Source organism: Enhydra lutris, unplaced genomic scaffold (assembly GCF_002288905.1).
Source record: "Enhydra lutris kenyoni isolate GAN:26980312 unplaced genomic scaffold, ASM228890v2 scaffoldscaffold6, whole genome shotgun sequence".
Taxonomy (NCBI): Eukaryota; Metazoa; Chordata; class Mammalia; order Carnivora; family Mustelidae; genus Enhydra; species Enhydra lutris.
This window is the reverse complement of record NW_019154090.1, coordinates 25,190,166-25,207,678: the sequence shown is the minus strand read 5'-3', so window position 1 is coordinate 25,207,678 and position 17,513 is coordinate 25,190,166. Positions and strand designations below refer to the sequence as shown.

Sequence of the window (17,513 nt, the reverse complement as noted above, 5' to 3'; positions counted from 1 at the left end):
CTGTCAATGCCAGCTACTGTTATGATAGATGGAGAAACTGAGGCCTAGAAAGGACATGGGAGCTGTCCAGTGTCAAACAGCAAGGAAAGGTAGAGCCAGAACCCAAGGCTCTCCCAACTGAGGCCAGTGTGCATTTCCCCATCTCCACTCAGAGCAGACTGGTGGCTTCATCCCTCACAGTCCCTGGGTCTACCTCACTCATGGTATAGGTGAGGAAACCTGCAGGACAGGGCCATGGATGAGAGTCATGAACAGTCTCCAGACTCTCTCAATGCTCCCTACCTTTTCTGCACCTCTGCATTTGGTGAGTTTCATGACGTACAGTTTGAAATATGTTATTGACACATCGATTGACCAAATGAGTCCCTACCCCATTAATCCCCCAGGCCTTCTATGCAGGAATGTTTGCTTTGGAGTTTTTGGATGGACGTGGTAAGATTGAGGGCTTCTCATCAGCTTCCCAGCTGTCCATCACCCAGTGCCACGTCTCCCCAGCAAGGGGGCCACTCACCATTTATAAAGTCTGCCTCATTCCAGAGCCCATCCAGAATCAACTGACAGAGACCCAGGGTGTCAGAGTGGTCCTGAAACTGACTCTTCTTACGTGGGATCCCCACAGGTACTGCCCCAAGATGCTGAAAGTATCAGGTCTCCTTCTTATCCTCTCTGGGCTGCTTGCCCTACTGTCTGCTCAATATTTGAATAATCGAATCACCTGTGGGTCTGTTATATTGTATATTTTAATTTCTTGGATTTCAATTCATTTGCCGTGTGTGTGTGTGTGTGTGTGTGTGTGTGTGTGTGTGTGTGCCTTGTAATTTTTCACTGGATGCTAGACATGATAAAAATCACAGAGGCTCTGAATGGTCCCATCTTTTTCCAAAGAGGAAGGAAGACAGCCAAAAGATAGCATATAAGTGGATTTCTTTGATTCTTCTGAGGCTTAGATTTATGTTTTATGAGGGTAAAACTATTTTGATTTTGCTCTTACTCTTCAGGAGAAGCCTTTATTTCTAGGACATGCCATTTCTCCTACGGCGTCTCCTACATCTTTTGGATCTTAACTAAAAGTCCAAGATGTTTATCAAGGCCCCTCCATCTTAATAAGGCTTGAATTCAAACCAGTGTCTCTCTAGCACCACACAGGGGACGTGCTGAAATCTCTGCTCAGCTTTTTAACTCTCAGCTGCTATTTTCTGCCAATGACTCAGAGTCTAATGATTTTTGACACCAAATACAATGTGTGTGGGTTTCCCCACACACAACCAAGCAATTCTCTGACACTAGCTGAGTGTCCTACAATTCCCCTCAATTCTGACACTCTCTACCCAGAGATGGCATCAGATGGCACCACAGCTTAAGGGCTCTGTTCCAAGACATTGTCCTCACTTCACATGCCAAGCTCAAGTCCATGTGGTGGACTTGCTTGTGTTTCTGACTGACCCAGCTACAAGTCAAAAGTCCCCATAACCTCCAACTTGAGTTTAATTAGCTTGCTAGAATGGCTCATGGAACTCAGAGAAATATGTTACCTCCTAGATGACTGGTTTGTTATAAAAGAATACAACTCACGAATAGCCAGGAGAAAGAGAAGCATAGCACAAGGAATGAGGATAAATGTGGAGTTTCTACATACTCTCTAGGTGCATCCCTTCCCTGAATCTCCACATGTCCACCAACCTAGACCCCCTTCCTTTTGGGTTTTTATGGGGGCTGCATTACATCGGCATGACTCATTCAACCATTGGCCACTGGTGACTGAACTCAATCTTCAGCCCCTTTCCTCTCCCCAGAGGCTGGGGGGTATTGGGAGGTGGGACTGAAAGGTCCAAACCTCTAATCACCTGGTTGGTTCCCCTGAAAACTAAGCCCCATCCTTAGGTGCTTTCCAAAAGTTATCTCATTAACATAATGAAAGATACCTTCGCTTCTCTCATCACTTAGGAAATTCCAAGGGTTTTAGGAGCTCTGTGCCAGAAATGGGGCAAAACCAAATACATATTTCTTATTATGAATCATAATATCCCAAGTCTCACACTGCACAGGTGAGCTTAAGTCCAGTGAGTTGAGGGAAGTCTGTACACTGATTTCAGAGTTCTTTCCCTGTGGTACCACTTTCTGTGGGATTCTGTTCCTTAAGTCCCAACTACTCTGAAAGCCCCCAATACAACTCTGCCTTCTTAGCCCCAGTGAGACTGATCCCTTTGTTTGGACTCTATTTCCCCATCATAGAACCGACCTTGGGCAGAAGTTGGGGTGAATGTGGAGCTTACCTTAAAAGGTACTCTTTCCTAAGAATCATAGGCTCTCCTATTCTACCTGCATAGTTTCTCATCGATACCGTTGAACCACTGTTTGATATATTTTCATCTTTTATAGTTGATTTTAATGGGAAGGTTGGTTCTGGTAAATCTGTCATGACCAAAACCAGAACTCTGCAGCTAGAATTTGAACTTAGGGGCACTGCAATGGTTCAGTTGGTTAAGCATTGGACTTTTTTTTCAGCTAAGTCATGATCTCAGGGTGGTGAGATAGAGCCTCAGAACGGGCTCTGCAGGGAGTCTGCTTGAGAATCTTTCCCCCTTCCTCTCCCTTACCTCTGCCCCTCTCCCTACTCTCTCTCTCTCTCAAATGAATGAATGAATTAATGAATTTGAACTTAGATCTTGCTTGAAATTTGTAACCACCCATTTAGGGCTCAGGTTGAGAAGTTGCAACACAGGAAATGCTGAATCCTTAAAAAAATAACTTCAAGATTGGTTATTTCCAGAAAATGTTTTATGGGGAATAATATGGCAAGTGAGACAAGAAAAACACCCAAGTATGTACATCCCAGGGCTGTTTGGGATGTTAATACAAAAATGACCAAAAGGAAGAGACTGATTAAATAAAATTGGTCAATCCATACATTAGAACATACTGCAGATAAGGAAGTAGAAAGACTTATCATGATGTGATGTCATTTGATAAAGTGATTCTATAGAAGCATGACAGGGCAATCTTGTTTTTTCCATAATGTTACATGAATGCATACATGTATGTGTATGTGTGTGTGTACACATGTGTGAGTATATAAAGAAAAGCTTCTGAAAGAAATTACAACAGAATTTAATCTCTGAGAATTGATTTTTATTTATTTTTTTCTTTCTTTGTATATTTCTTTTCTAATTTTTCTACTTGTCTGAAAACAGATCATCAAAATTAAAATATTAAACCAAATGGGTCAATTTACATGGGATTGGTGACTGGGACGGGGCTCAGAGTCTTCCCTAAATTTGCCATGTGTCTAAAGAGAAGATTGGGCCCTACCAGAATTTACATGTTAGTCTCAGGTCCCAAAAGGGGACATTTGTACTGTCTTTTGGCTAAAGCCTCTGAAAGTCCCACCACCATGTGCATAAATGTCTTTAACTCATGATGGGATATGAGGTAAGTGTCAAGGTCCTGAGGACCTATCGCAGCCCAGGGAGCATGCCATATAAGCAGAGGATTCCAACCCAGAAGCACTGCAAACTGGAGCATGGTCTCCACGTACTTAAGACCAACCCTAGTTCCCTGGCCTGAGGTACAGGTCCATGCCACTGGGCCTATGTTTCCCACCAACTCAGGAAGGTAAGTTTTTTGAATCACCAGATGAGGATCATCATAATCACAAAGCTCACCAGCATAATGGCAACCATTTGCGGAGCACTTCCAAGGGGTAGAGTGCTGCACTCGGTATTCATAAGAAGGCTGAGGGGGAGGTATGTGTATGTATCATCCACATTTTCCAGATAAGGAAACTGAACCTCCAAGACCCTGCATTGCCCAGATTACCCGGCAAGTAGGTGGCAGAGCTGGGATTCCATCCCAGGCCTGTTCTGTCTCTGAAGCCAGGGCACATCATCACCAAAGTCTTCTGTAAAATGAGGATAATATGTCCTCCACCCAATGTCATGTGGTGAAGCAATTTGCCCTAAATACCACAATCCTATACCTGGTAAGAGGTGGAGGGCTTCAGACACTATTCTTGTACTGTAACACGTGCAGCCTCTCACAGGGGGCAGTGAGCACCTCTACCGGGGAAGACTATATCCGGGCAGGAAAAACTATACATCCAGCATCCTTGGGCATATATACAGGTTGTGTGGCCTTGGGCCACTTCACGTCTTGGACTCTTCATTTCTTGCTCTCTACTATGAGGAGAAGCATGTCTCCTCTCTGAAACTTACTGGCCCCATCTATAGAAGAGGCTACATGAGTTCTGTAGCCACCATAGACCAAAGCTCTGGGGAGACCCTCTCAGAGAATGACCCCACAGCTGACCCTCTCTGTCTGCTCCCCCACAGGTACCTGACCCAAGATGCTAAAGGTCTCCGGCTTCTTCATTCTCCTCTGTGGGCTGCTCGCCTCATCCTCTGCTCAAGAGGCCCTATCCAGAGCTTCTTTCCAGATCACCAATGGTGAGACTGTCCTGCCTTCGGTCACACCTGGCCTTGTCAGAACCATAGGCCTCTCCTAAAAGTCTAGACCATGAGCCATTGTAGGTTAAGTTCTAATTAGCATCATGCCTGGGACTGAGTTAACATGATGAATCATTAGCTGCTCTGATCATCACAACATTACTATATTTAATACTGTTCTCCCAAGATTCCCCTCTTTCCTGTCTCCTTGCCCTGGTCTATTTATTAAAACCCACCATCAAAAGGCCCAGCCCCACCTGGACTGGCCCCTGCTCACCTCTCCTACCACTCCCCATTCACTGGCTCCCCTCCTGCCACAGTAGCCTCCTTAACACATTGAGCACACCCCAGGACCTTAACACTTGCTGTTCCCTCTGCCTGGAACATTCTTCCACTAACTATCAACATGGCTCCCTCCCTTCCTTCAAGTCTCTGCTAAAATGTTGCCTTTGCAGAAAACATTCCTTGACATCCTTGCATGAATTATTGCCCTCACCCAATACTCTCAATTCCTCAGTCTGTCTTTTATTTTCCCTCATGATATAAAGAGCTTCACAGGATGCATGGTATGGCTGTGGTGGTTAAAATAATGAAATGTTTTTTCTAAATTCCCTGGGAAGTATCCCCTGCTCAGAGACTCCCCAAGTGATGCCCCTTATCACCCCAACCATCTCACCTTCCACCCCAGGACTCCAGCCTCCTCACCAAGAAAAATCTAATGAGTCAATACTTGGCAGAGCCCAGGAGCCACAGGACCTGGCTACATAGCTATGGTTGATGTCCTTTCTGATTGGTTGGTGCCCGTGCCCAGTGGGTTCTTGGATATTTTGAAACCAGCCCCTTCATAGCACTTATCTGCACTTGACTCACGCATGTCCCTTTATTCGCTACTTTATCATCTCTCTTCCCTCATCCCCACCAGAATGCCAGCTCCACGAGGGCAAAGAGTGCTGTCTGTTCTCACAGGTGCAGCCTGGCATGGCCCTAGCACACAGTAGGCCTCTACAAATATTTGCTGAATGATTGTGCCTGGAACCTGGCCCAACACCAAGCAGGCCAGGAAAACTAGGTGAATGAGGAGTAAGATCCACACGTGGGACATGCTCAGAGGTCAAGGCTGCATCTAAGAATCTTTGGCATCTAAATGTCTAATGTTGGGGTTTGGGGGGCGGATATGTTTTTCAGCTTTGACATGAGGACTCCCTGGTACGAACATTCTCTCTGCCCTGCAGACAATTGACTTCCAGGGGTCACTGAAGAATGTCTTCAGCCTTGCAAGAGGAAACCACATCCTGGGCGGCCTGCTCACCAACAGAGATGCTAATTTTACGTGAGTGGTCTCAGATCAGAACCCCCCACGTCCAGACTGTCCTGGTTTGTTGGTTTATGAGCACCCTCCTGGCACTTTCTTGACTCTACAGAAGCCCTTTCCTCAACTAACAGCCCTTCCCACTCCAATGGGCTAAGACCCACTGGTGGAGAGAAATTCCTACTGGGCGTAGAGACAGAAGCTAGGGAGATGCTGAAGACAGTTTCAGTCATTTTTTCTGGGAAGATAATGGCTGCTCACTTCCAGTCTCTTCCCCTCTCTGAGACTCAACTCCTGCCCCGTTACATGGGAAACTATAGCATCTGAACCCATTGGATTGTCATAAATATTAAGTGAAATAACACATAAAACGTGCTTACACAGCTCCCTGCCCTCACTAAGTCCCCAGTCAACAGTACCAGTTAGGACAACCTCTGTTGTAACAATGTGGCAATCACAAAAATTGATGCCACCTGACCACCAGAGCTTAGAAGACCCAGGTCCCTCTTCTTAGTATGTTCGAAACTGCAGCTGATTCCCACCCCCTTCTCGCCCCCCACACCCATCCCAGCCTGCTCCTCCCCAGCCCAGCCGATCTTAGATGATGAAACTCCACCCGTCTAGTCCCTCTGACCTAAAATCCTGACACCATCCAATGCCCCTCTCTTCACTCACTCCCCCAGGCAGCCTCTCCACACACCCTGTCAGCCAGGCATCTGACCATTTTCTCCACCTCCTCTGGTCTGAACCACCATCATCTCCCTCTGAGTAATGGTCCCAGGTCCCCTTGCTTCCACTGCAAGCCCCCTCCTACTCCATTCTGTTCCATCCATATTCAGATGCCTCGTTCTAAGAAGTCGGCCAGACACTGTAACTCTCTTGCTCAAACCCTCCAATGTCTTCAAGTTGCTCAGAACCAAACCCAGAGGTCTTACCATCGCCCACAGGCCCCCTGCGACCCAGCCAGGACTGCCCTCTCCCCTCCCCCCTACCCACCTGCCACACTGAGCCCATTGCTGTTCCAGCTTCAGGGCCTATGCACTTACTCTGTCTTCTGCCTGGCCCTTTCTTCTTCCCCTGGCTATCCTCATGACCCTAACTTCATTCATGACCCTGCCCCCAGCGTCACCTGCTGTGAGAAGCCTTCCCTGACGCTCTAAAATATCACTCCTCCCAGTGTCATCCTCTTCACCTGATCCCGCTAGGCTTTTTCTTCACTGCACCCATCACCTGACACATGTTGTATGCATTTGCTTACAGCATTTATTGTTTTACACATATATGCTCTGCCCAAGCTGTCTATAGCTTTCTGTCTTCTACTCATTATTTATTCACTCATTTATTCCAGCCTGCTTGGTGTTGGCCAAAGAGCTAGACATGACCATTCTGTGATGCATTAAGGCAACAGGTTCTTTTTGCTCAGGACCAGATTCCCTGAGCTTAACAGTTATGCAATAAATTACATGATTAATGAGTCAGTAACCATCTTTGCATACGTTCAGCTTCTGCTCTGCGGGGGACCTGCCTTTGCACAGTGTGGGGTCCCCCTACGGCTAGAGTCATAACCTTCCCTGTTGTGCTGTTTTTTCACCCAGGGTACAGATCACAGACTTTCGACTCCTCCAGGTCTACCTTGAGAACTCCCCTAACTTCAAGGGGGTCGAGTTACGGATACCATTGGCATTTTCCATACAAATAAAGTAAGTAACACTTTGTACAGTTCCATCCACATTCGCACTGATGTGTGGGTGTGGGAAGCAGCCATAACTAAAGGGTGTCCAGTGGAAGTCTCATTGTGTGGTTGGGGCAAACACACCCTCCATCTCTGGGCCTGGGCCACTCTCTATGGTCGGTTTAGAGCATGGGAACACTTGAATGCCTCCAAGCTGGGGCCTCCCTAGGAAAAACAGAGCAGGCTGAGTCAGTCTCCTCTCTCTGCTTTATACAGAGAGCCCCACCCTCATTTATTTGGATTTCCTGAATCCACTCCCCTCAGACTGAACACAACTTAAGACAACGACACAGAATCTGCTCTAGACCCCAATGCCCCTTGGCACCATTGCCGAGAGATTGTGCACAGATGTGTTTTGTTTGGTCTGTACAGTGTATCTTCAGGGAGAACAGGCCTTCTTCGTTCATCCCAGCTGTCACCCCCTTTCTGTAAAACCAGTCCCTGGTCTCCCTTATCCATTTCCAACTCAAGCCTGGCCCTGGAGGCAATGGCATTTGTGACCTCAAGAAGAGTACTTTCCAACAAAGTCACAGTTTCTCAGATTTGATAGGATTCTTTTTTTTTTAAGATTTTATTTATTTATTTGTCAGAGAGAGAGAGGGAGAGAGAGCAAGCACAGGCAGACAGAATGGCAGGCAGAGGCAGAGGGAGAAGCAGGCTCCCTGATGAGCAAGGATCCCGATGTGGGACTCGATCCCAGGACGCTGGGATCATGACCTGAGCCGAAGGCAGGTGCTTAACCAACTGAGCCACCCAGGCGTCCCAGATTTGATAGGATTCTATACTTAGAATCAACCATTTCCTTTCTAACTGTCCCCGGAGCCAGAAATAGCGGGTATCAGTTAAACGCCCTGAACACAGACCTGCCTGGCTTCCAACTGGCTGGATGCACGACTTGGAGAAAGCCATCCCCATTCACTGAATCATCTCTTTTGAGAAATGAGGAAATGATCTTTACAGGGTAATTTCGAGGGTCTGTGCAAACATGTGAGAACACTCATTCTGGAAACAAATGGGAGGAAAGTAAGCTCTGTTGCTCTCTCCCACCAGCCTTCGTTCTTCCTTCCCACAGGTTTCTGGCTCTTAATCCCTATATATTCCATGTACGGACAGATATGAGAGTCCAGCTTTATTTGGAGACAGCAAATACCGACTTGCCTTTGGACATTGCAGGATTGCCCCTGACACTGTATGGATCCAGTCCGAAAATCTGTAAGTTCTCCTTGTTTCTCTCTCTCTGCATCCCACTGGTTGGGACGGAGCCCCAGTGAGGCTTCACCGGAAAGACCTCACCAGCAAAACAATCCCTTCTCCAATGAGCCTTTTGTGCACATGGGGATGTGTGTCTTACAAAAAGAACTTCATGTCATTTTAAATTTCTGTTTAATATGAAAATTGTATTTTCACGGACATGAAAAGAGATTCACTGAATAGTATCGAGGACAAACAAAGCAGGCTCACTCCATTATTGGCTGACATTTAGGTTATTTCTGAATTTTTTGCTACTGTAAGTAATCCTGAACGTTTTGGTGCAGGAAATTATAGATCCCTAAGATTACTGAAAGAGTAAAAACAGTTTTATGACTTTTAAACTTGAAAGTATGTCATAGTTTTAAGGCATTCCAAATCCCTTATCAAATACCATAGAACTGACATAGAACTTTTGCTGGCATTGGTCAAATTTTACCCCATAGTCAATCTGGACGAATTATTCTCATTTTTACAACTTCTCTCTTCAGTAAGGATTTTCAGCAGAAAATCCCATAGATGCCATTCTATTGGCAATCCCTAACAAGGATTTCACCATCTGTTTATTGGTCTGTGACACCTTCGCTGCAGAGTAACTGTTTTCAGAGGTTTGCCCTTTTACTAAGTGTTATCTTCTAAATTTATAATCTCTTTTTTACAATCTTCTTTTATAAGATTTTTTTAAAATTTAGGCTCATGTCCATGATTAACTGAACCCAACAGTCATCACCAACCTATTATACACTGGGTCCTTCTCATTTGTTAATTCTTTCTTTTGATTCATCTCCCAGTTGCTCACTCGATCAAGAGAGATCTGAGTGTGAAATCTTTTCTGAGCTCTTAGACCTCTGGTGATGTCCTCCTGTCCTGTTCCAGATAACTAAACCCTTGATTCACAACCATTTCCCCCAGGGGAAGTTCTGTCAATGTGGCTCTGTGCCCTTTGAGATGTTGAAGAAAACTAGTCTTTCCTTTGAGGGACATCTGAGTCCTCAGGCCGGAGGTGGTAGATTAGCTGATTTATATATAAAGCAAACTCTTTGCCTGAGAATGAGATTTACCCTTACCTATAAGGATTATGGACTGAGTCAGGAAACTGAAGACATACTATATTGCTATTTCCCTGCTTCCTTCTCCTCTCCCCCCAACAGAAGAATGACATTACAATACTCCTTCCATGAAGGCATGACCATAGGGCTAAGGAAAAAAGTTTTGTTGGAGTATTAGATAATGACAGTGATGTGGTTTTGGAATATAGATGAGGTTCAGTGGGGTGGAATCCGGAGCCCACAACTGAGAAAGAATTCTTGAGATGTCTTTAGTGCAAAATGGTAGTTTATTAAAGCACGGGGACAGGACCCGTGGGCAGAAAGAGCTGCTGTACCGGGGTTGTTCGGCATGGCTGATTATATACTGTGGGGTTAGGGGAGGTAAGGAAAAAGGGAGGTACTTTCATGTGTTAAAAACTCACAGGATACTAGAACACTTGCCATTGTCAAGTGAAGGTTGTTTTTCCTTCTAATAAGGCAGTAACAGTAAGATAGTTGGGATCTTCCTGGACAAACAGTATACTCTGCCTGCTTCAAGTACCTATCTATGGGCTGCAGATTATAAGGACATTTAATTGTATCTACATTTCCTTCTGGAAGCTAGGTTATTGACAGAAATGGTTTGTTCTTGTAAATTGCTAAGACATTTGTAAACTAATGGAGACTCATGTCCTGCAGGATTGTGATCTCTATAAATCAACTATTTGTTTTTCCTTTCCTTAGCTTTAGGGCAGCCAGGAGTGCATGAGGAATGTCACATATATCCCGTGTGGGGAGGTGTGTTGTGGGGTGTCAGCTCTGCTTTGTCCTAACCGTGCCTTCTGTTCCCTCATCAAGGGGAACAGGAAAGTGCCAGAAAGAGAGTGATCAGGACCTAAAAGGGTGATAGAAGCTGAAGAAGGGATTCCAGAAGAGAGAACAAAATAGGCAAGGAGAAGGGGGGTCATGGGGAACAATGATGAGGGCAGGGTGATTTCAATTGGAAGATTAATTTTAAGGAGCCCTAAGAGGTAGGTTGCAGTGGAAGGGCAAGGCTGGGTCATGGAATGCCCTGGAAACAGGAGGCTTAAATAATGTGGGGTCAGCTAAGCACATAAGTGACGTAAATAAAGGAGAGTTTGGGAGAATTTAATCTGTTCTGCTTTCATTCTTCATTTAGCGTCACCCCAATGAAAAAAATTATTGTGGAAAACGTAGAGAGAGTCCTGGGAGACCTGATAATCCATAATTTGGAAGCAAAAGTAAGTATACAAACTCAGATTACTTCAGTTTTTTAGTCTGAGACCTAGAGTTTGGTGGACTACATCTTCTTAATCAACTGGAAGGAAATCGGGACACCCGGATGGCTCAGTTAAGTGTCTATCTTTGGCTCAGGTCATGATCTCAGGGGTCCTGGGAGCCAGCCCCACATTGGGTTCCCTGCTCAGTGGGGAGTCTGCTTCTCCTTCACCCTCTGCCCCTTCCCAAATTTAAAGATTTTAAATAAAATCTTTAAAAAGGAAATCTTCCAGGAAGGAGAGTTGGGGAGAGCGGAAGTGGCGTTTATCAAGCTCTCACTGTGCAACCAGCACTGGTAAAGTGCTTTACAGGTATTATTTAATAGTTAAAGTCAAAATCGGTGTCTGGGTGATGAGATAAGCTGATAAGACTCTCCAAGACTCCATTTCTTATCTCTAAAATAAGTATAAGTAATCATAAAATGAACAGCTAATATTCATTAAGCACAAAGGCACTGTGCTAAGGATCTTTCATGAATTTTCTTATCCTCCAAACAATCTCATATTCTAAATAACAGTATGATGTCCATTTTCCACATTTAAGAAAAAGTTCCAGAGATGGCCAATGACTTACCTAAGTCACAGAGCTGCCACATAGCTCAGCTGACATGTGACCCCAGGCAGTCTGTTCCCCCAATCCCCTGCTTGGTTGTTCCCTAAGATAGATTGTCTTAGAAGGAGAACTTGCCTTGACTGCTCCCTGAATATTCACACTCCATTGGTGGAGCCCTCGTCCTGACCCTTGCATACTTTCTTGTCTTTCAGATGTGTCCTTTCATTAATTCATGCTTTATAACTTGAATCCGCAAGTGACTAACGAACTAATTAGTAAGTGCTGGCGGTGAGAAAACCAAGGAGGACCCCAGGAGAAAGCTCAGACTCCTCCCTCACTTTTATCTCCTCTCCCCTAACACTTCTCTCAGACAAAACATCCCATCCTCAACGAGGCAGAATGGTTCCTGCTAACTCGCTCCTCGTAAACTCAGCTGCTGCTTACTGAGGGAGTCCCGGGTCCCATGCCCAGGGTCAAGCACGCCACCTGCACTGACCATTGAAATCCTCCATCACTAGCCAAATACGCTGGTTTCAATTCCATTCTGGCCCCAAAAGCCTAGAGAAGCTGAGCTATAAATGGGAGCTTCTCTGGGGAAGAAAAGCTGCCTGATTTCTCCTTTATCGTTCTAGATTGGATGTTACATAATGAGCAGAAAATTGGCCTGGTTTTAGCCCAAAGACTGCCTCCTTCTAGTAGACTCTACCTCCAGCACCCAAAGTTTCCAGGTCTGCCAGAAGCCAAGCAGGCAGCTGAGGCCCCCAATGGGAATCTGAAAACCAGTAGAATTTCTGGGCTGAAAGGACTATTCCTCCGTCCACTGAAGACTCATTCATCCCACCAAGTGTTAGCTGCTGGAGTTTCTAAAGTTCCTTTAAATTATCTCTCCCAGCAAGCAGTTTTCTGGCCTCTGCTTGCATACCTCCACTGACACAGAGCTCACTACTGATGAAGTAAGAAGCTTGAGGCAATTAATCTGAATGAGTCCTAAAGCTCTCAAAATGCGGCCCCCAGATTCACCCAAAGTAAATGTCAGTGGGGCAGCTTGACCAATATCCTCACTCCACTGATACTGGGCCACCATTCTGGAGACATGGCTAGGCAAATGGGGATCAGCTGGCTGTATGGGGATTACAGATGGCTGTAATGGGGATTACAGATGGCTGTAATGCCATCTTCCTACACAGTCTCGTTTCAGTGTATAGTTCTTAAGTTACTAGCTTGGGAGGGAGCAGTTGTTCCCAATTTACAGTCGAGGAAACCAAGGCCCAGAACTGTCAGTGAAGTGATCAAAGATGCCTGGTACTAAGTAGAGCCTCCAGCCCCACCCGCATGCCCCCAAGGGTTTGGTTCATTCCCTGACCCTGCTCTGCCCCCGTCTGGAGCAGGAGAAAACTCCTTTGGCCTCTCAGGTCCTCCTTCACTCCCACTGTCTCATGGTATCTGTTTTGCCTTTTAGGTCTGCTGATGGAGCAGGGCAGGTTCCAAGCCACCACCCAAATGCCCTCGAAGTAAAGGAGCCACTGTTGCACAAGTCCGGTGAGAGATCAAAGCATATTTCCATTCCTTAGTGACGGCACTTGGCCTTTAGGGTCGTTATAAATGGGCCATTCACTCATTCGTAAAATTTCAGTTAAGCTTCTACTATGTGCTAACTGCTAGGGATACGGCCATGAACAACACAAGACTCTGTTCTCTTGGCATTTCTATTCTAGTTGAATGTACTGATAATGAACTAGGAAATAAGTGCAGAGTCAATTAAATTCCAAAGGGTGGTGGGTACTATAAAGGATACCAAGTAGAGTCTGAGAGAATGACAGGGGCAGGGAGGGGCAGAGAGTAGAGGCAGACAGAAGGCTCTGTGAGATCTTTCAGCTGAGCCATGAACGATAAGGCAGGAGTTGTGCCAAGACTGAGGGGAAGAACATCACAGACAGGAGGAGGAGCATGTGCAAAAGCCTCGAAGCAGGAATGAGTTTTCCTTTCGGGAGCAAGAAAGGAGAGCAGTGTGACTGGGATGTGGAAGGGGCTCAGTCAGAGGAGGCATCTTTCTGAAAAAAGAGTTTTATTCATGTATCGTGTATTTATTTGCAACTATTCTATGTTGAACACACACTTGCTCAAGTTTCACCATCTCAGGTCTCTCAAAAAAAGCCAGGGTGCCTGGGTGGCTCAGTGGGTTAAGCCTCTGCCTTTGGCTCAGGTCATGATCTCAGGGTCCTGGGATTGAGCCCTGCATCAGGCTCTCTGCTCAGCAGGGAGCCTGCTTCTCCCTCTCTCTCTGCCTGCCTCTCTGCCTACTTGTGATCTCTCTCTCTCTCTGTCAAAGAAATAAATAAAATCTTAAAAAAAAAAAAGCATATCTGCCACTCTCTTCCCTCCTTATTTTTCTTTGCAAAATTCATTATTATCTGACTTTTTACAACACTGTTTCTTTTCTGTCTCCAGTACTAGAATATTTATTTCATGCAAGCAAGGACTTTTTCTTATTCCCTGTTGTATCCCAGGTGCCAGCATTACAAAAATGAATTAGACATAGCCCTAAGAGCCCCCAGCCTAGTAAAGGATAAGACAAATAAATAGGCAATTTCAGATGTAGTTAAGTATTCTGGCTGGGAGTCTGTGGAGGTAGAGAGGCAAGATCCAGCAATACCGCCTGGGGTCTTCCACAAGGGCTTCAAGAGGATGCAGGATTTAAACTGGATGTTGAAGAATGGTTAAGAGTTTCTTTATAGGAAAAAAAATTAAAAGCAGAGGATATGGCACACCTGGGTGGTTCAGAGGGTTAAGCCTCTGCCTTCAGCTAAGGTCATGGTCTCAGGGTCCTGGGATTGAGCCATGCATCAGGCTCTCAGCTCAGCAGGGAGCCTGCTTCCCCCTCTCCCTCTGCCTGCCTCTCTGCCTGCTTGTGATCTCTCTCTCTCTCTGTGTGTCAAATAAATAAATAAAATCTTTAAAAAAAAAAAAGGCAGAGGATACATGATGTGCAAATATACAGGAGCAGGAAAGGACCTGATGCTCTGAACAATGGGGCAGAAGCTCTAAGTGACTAGTCATAGGAGTCATGGAAGATGGAGGCATGAGTGGTAAGAGTAAGTTTGTAGTGAACTATACACATGCCTTCTGAGAACAAGGGTTCATGTGATGGGTCGAGCCACCAAGAACAAGGTGCAGTACATAAAGGGAACTTAAGAAATTGAATGGCCAACACTATAATTGAATCTATATCTTTGGGTTGATAGCTTAGTTACGTAAGATTCTAAACTAATGTTGTCCAATAGAAATATAACACAAAATACACATGTAACTTGGAATTTTCTAGTGATGAAATTTTTAAAAGGAAAAGGAAACAGATTGTATTTAGCAATATATTTCATTTGTCAAGTATACTCAAAATATTATCATGTCAACATTTAATCAATATAAAATTATTAATGAAATATTTTATCTTCTTTTTTGTGCTAAGTCACGATATCTAATGTGTATTTCATATTTACAGAACATTTCAATTTGGACCAGCTGCAATTTAAGTGCTCAACATCCACATATGGCTAGTGGCTGCCATACAGAGCAATGCAGTTCTAACCAGCTGCAGCACAATGAAAAGCCTAGAGCATCTCATTGTATACCCACCAATACATCTAGGCTGCCACCTGTCACAGCAGCTCCAAACCATGCCATACTCAGTCTACAGGTATAATTGGTTCAACCTAGAAAGTATTTTGGTTTTTTTTTTAAGATTTTATTTATTTAAAAAAATTTGTATTTATTTGACAGAGAGAGAGCACAAGCAGGTAGGGTGTCAGGCAGAGGGAGAGAGAGAAGCAGGCTCCCCACCGAGCAAGGAGCCTGATGTGGGACTCAATCCCAGGACCCTGGGATCATGAACTGAGCCAAAGGCAGCCACTTAACTGACTGAGCCACCCAGGTGTCCCTAGAAAGTATTTTGTAAATGTGACTCTGTTGCCAATATTAAAAATAGGAAATATGTCTTTTGATCAAGCAGGACAACTGGCAGTATTTTAAATCCTTGTGTGCTAAAGTAAGTCAAGGTGAGAAGGAAGATCTATCTCAGTTGATGACAGACAGTACAAGGAACAGAATTTTTTATCCAGGGATAGGCAATCATGGATGTCCAGACTGGAATATGGTTCAGCACCATGGATAGTGGACAGCAGTCCAAGGAAGAGGAAGAGGAAGAGGCTTTCTGCTCTGGTTGACACCTCCTTAAAAGGGGTATGAGGTTGACTAATACCTTTATTATATCACACAGAATCAGGTCCCGCTTGCTGATCTCTCCTCCTTGGAATGTCCTCCACACTTCAGATCATCACCTATATAGATGCTCATGTTGATTATTCAGCCGCTGCCTGGAATTTCTTTACCCACCCTGGACTCCAAGGATCCCCTGCTTCTTTGGATATGGAGGCTATTTCCCTGTAACTCCTCACCAGAATCCATGTGCTGATTCTCTGTAATCTCTTCACAATAAACTTATTTTTCGCAGCTCTGAACTGTGGGCTGTCCTGCCTCCATAGTGCCATGTGGGGCAGGGGCAAAGATAGCCAGAGATGGCATCACGGCTGATCGTGATGACAAAAATTCGCAGAGTAGGGGAGGATTCCTAGGTTAATTTAGCCTTTATCTCAGAAATACCTCAACATTATGGCCTGGAGAATCCCAAAAATTATAGAACAAGTCTTTCTGTCTTGTGTGAGATGGCTTCTAGGTGATTCTGCTTGGGCCTCAATCTCCTACTGTGAAGTTAGAATTTTGGTCTCATCGATAGGTCCCTCAGGCAACTACAAAGTTGTGGTTTATGGAAGAAAACTTATCTCGGCCCTGGTAATCCCATTTTTCTTCCCTCTATCACCAAACTTCTCAAGAGAGATATTGCTATCCATTGTTTCTACTTCCTCACCTTTACCCAGTGCTCAATTTTGGGTAGTCTGGCTTATCTCCCCAACTCAAAATAACTTACTTTAGGTCATCAATTACTTCCTTCATGGCCAATACCAGTGAGCCCTATTCAGTGTTCATGTTGCTCAAGTCATTAGCAATCAACTTTGCATGACAACTCCAATCTACTCCTCACCTGCTTCTCCCCCTCTTTTTCTTCCTTATCACTACCTCGATTCACGCCTGGCACTCCTCTTTGCATACATACAGTACATCACTTACTCTTTTTAAATAAATTGTGTTGGTTATTAAGCTTTAATCTCTCGGTTACAAATCTTTATTTCTGTATTCTCTTTTGCAGTGCTGGGTCTGGGACTCTAAAAACCACCCACCTTCTTTACTGGCTTGCTCCTTTTTAGGATCCTTTACTAGAGGAAGATTGCAAGGCTGAAGGAGGAGAAAAGAAAACTCTTCTCTCCCATTTGCTTCCTCTTCCTTTAAGCATCACCCAGCAATGGTTTTTCACCTAATCAGGAAAAGCTGGTTTCAGTTTTTGGTTTTTGGTTTTGGTTTTTGGTTTTGGTTTTGGTTTGGTTTTTTTAATGCTCCAAAATCAATTTATTATGTTCCTCAGAATACTGCACCAGCCAATAGGAGCCCCTTTCTCAGAAGCCTACTTGTTCCTGGCATTTCTCCTCCAAGACCCTTAAAACTCATCCCAACAACCCTTTGTTGCCACTAGACCCATAACTTGGCTCATATCTCCGCATGCTCCAAGGGGACAAGAACAAAGATAAAATAACTTACATACTCAATTACTTTTTGTTTTTTTTGGGGGGGCTAATTTATAACAGCAGACATGGGGAATATGTGTAGCAATTATATGAAAAGGTTGGGGTTCAGGAACAGTCAAGAACGAATTCTTGAGATGTCTTCAGTGCAAAGAGGTGGTTTTATTAAAATGTGGGGACAGGACCCACAGGCAGTAAAAGCTACACTGGGGT

General features: G+C 44.7%; 1 pseudogene; it reads left to right on the top strand.

The window, feature by feature from the left end:
- The first annotated feature begins 4,342 nt into the window (after positions 1-4,342).
- Positions 4,343-13,125, top strand: LOC111141357 (annotated as a pseudogene).
- The last annotated feature ends 4,388 nt before the right edge of the window (positions 13,126-17,513 follow it).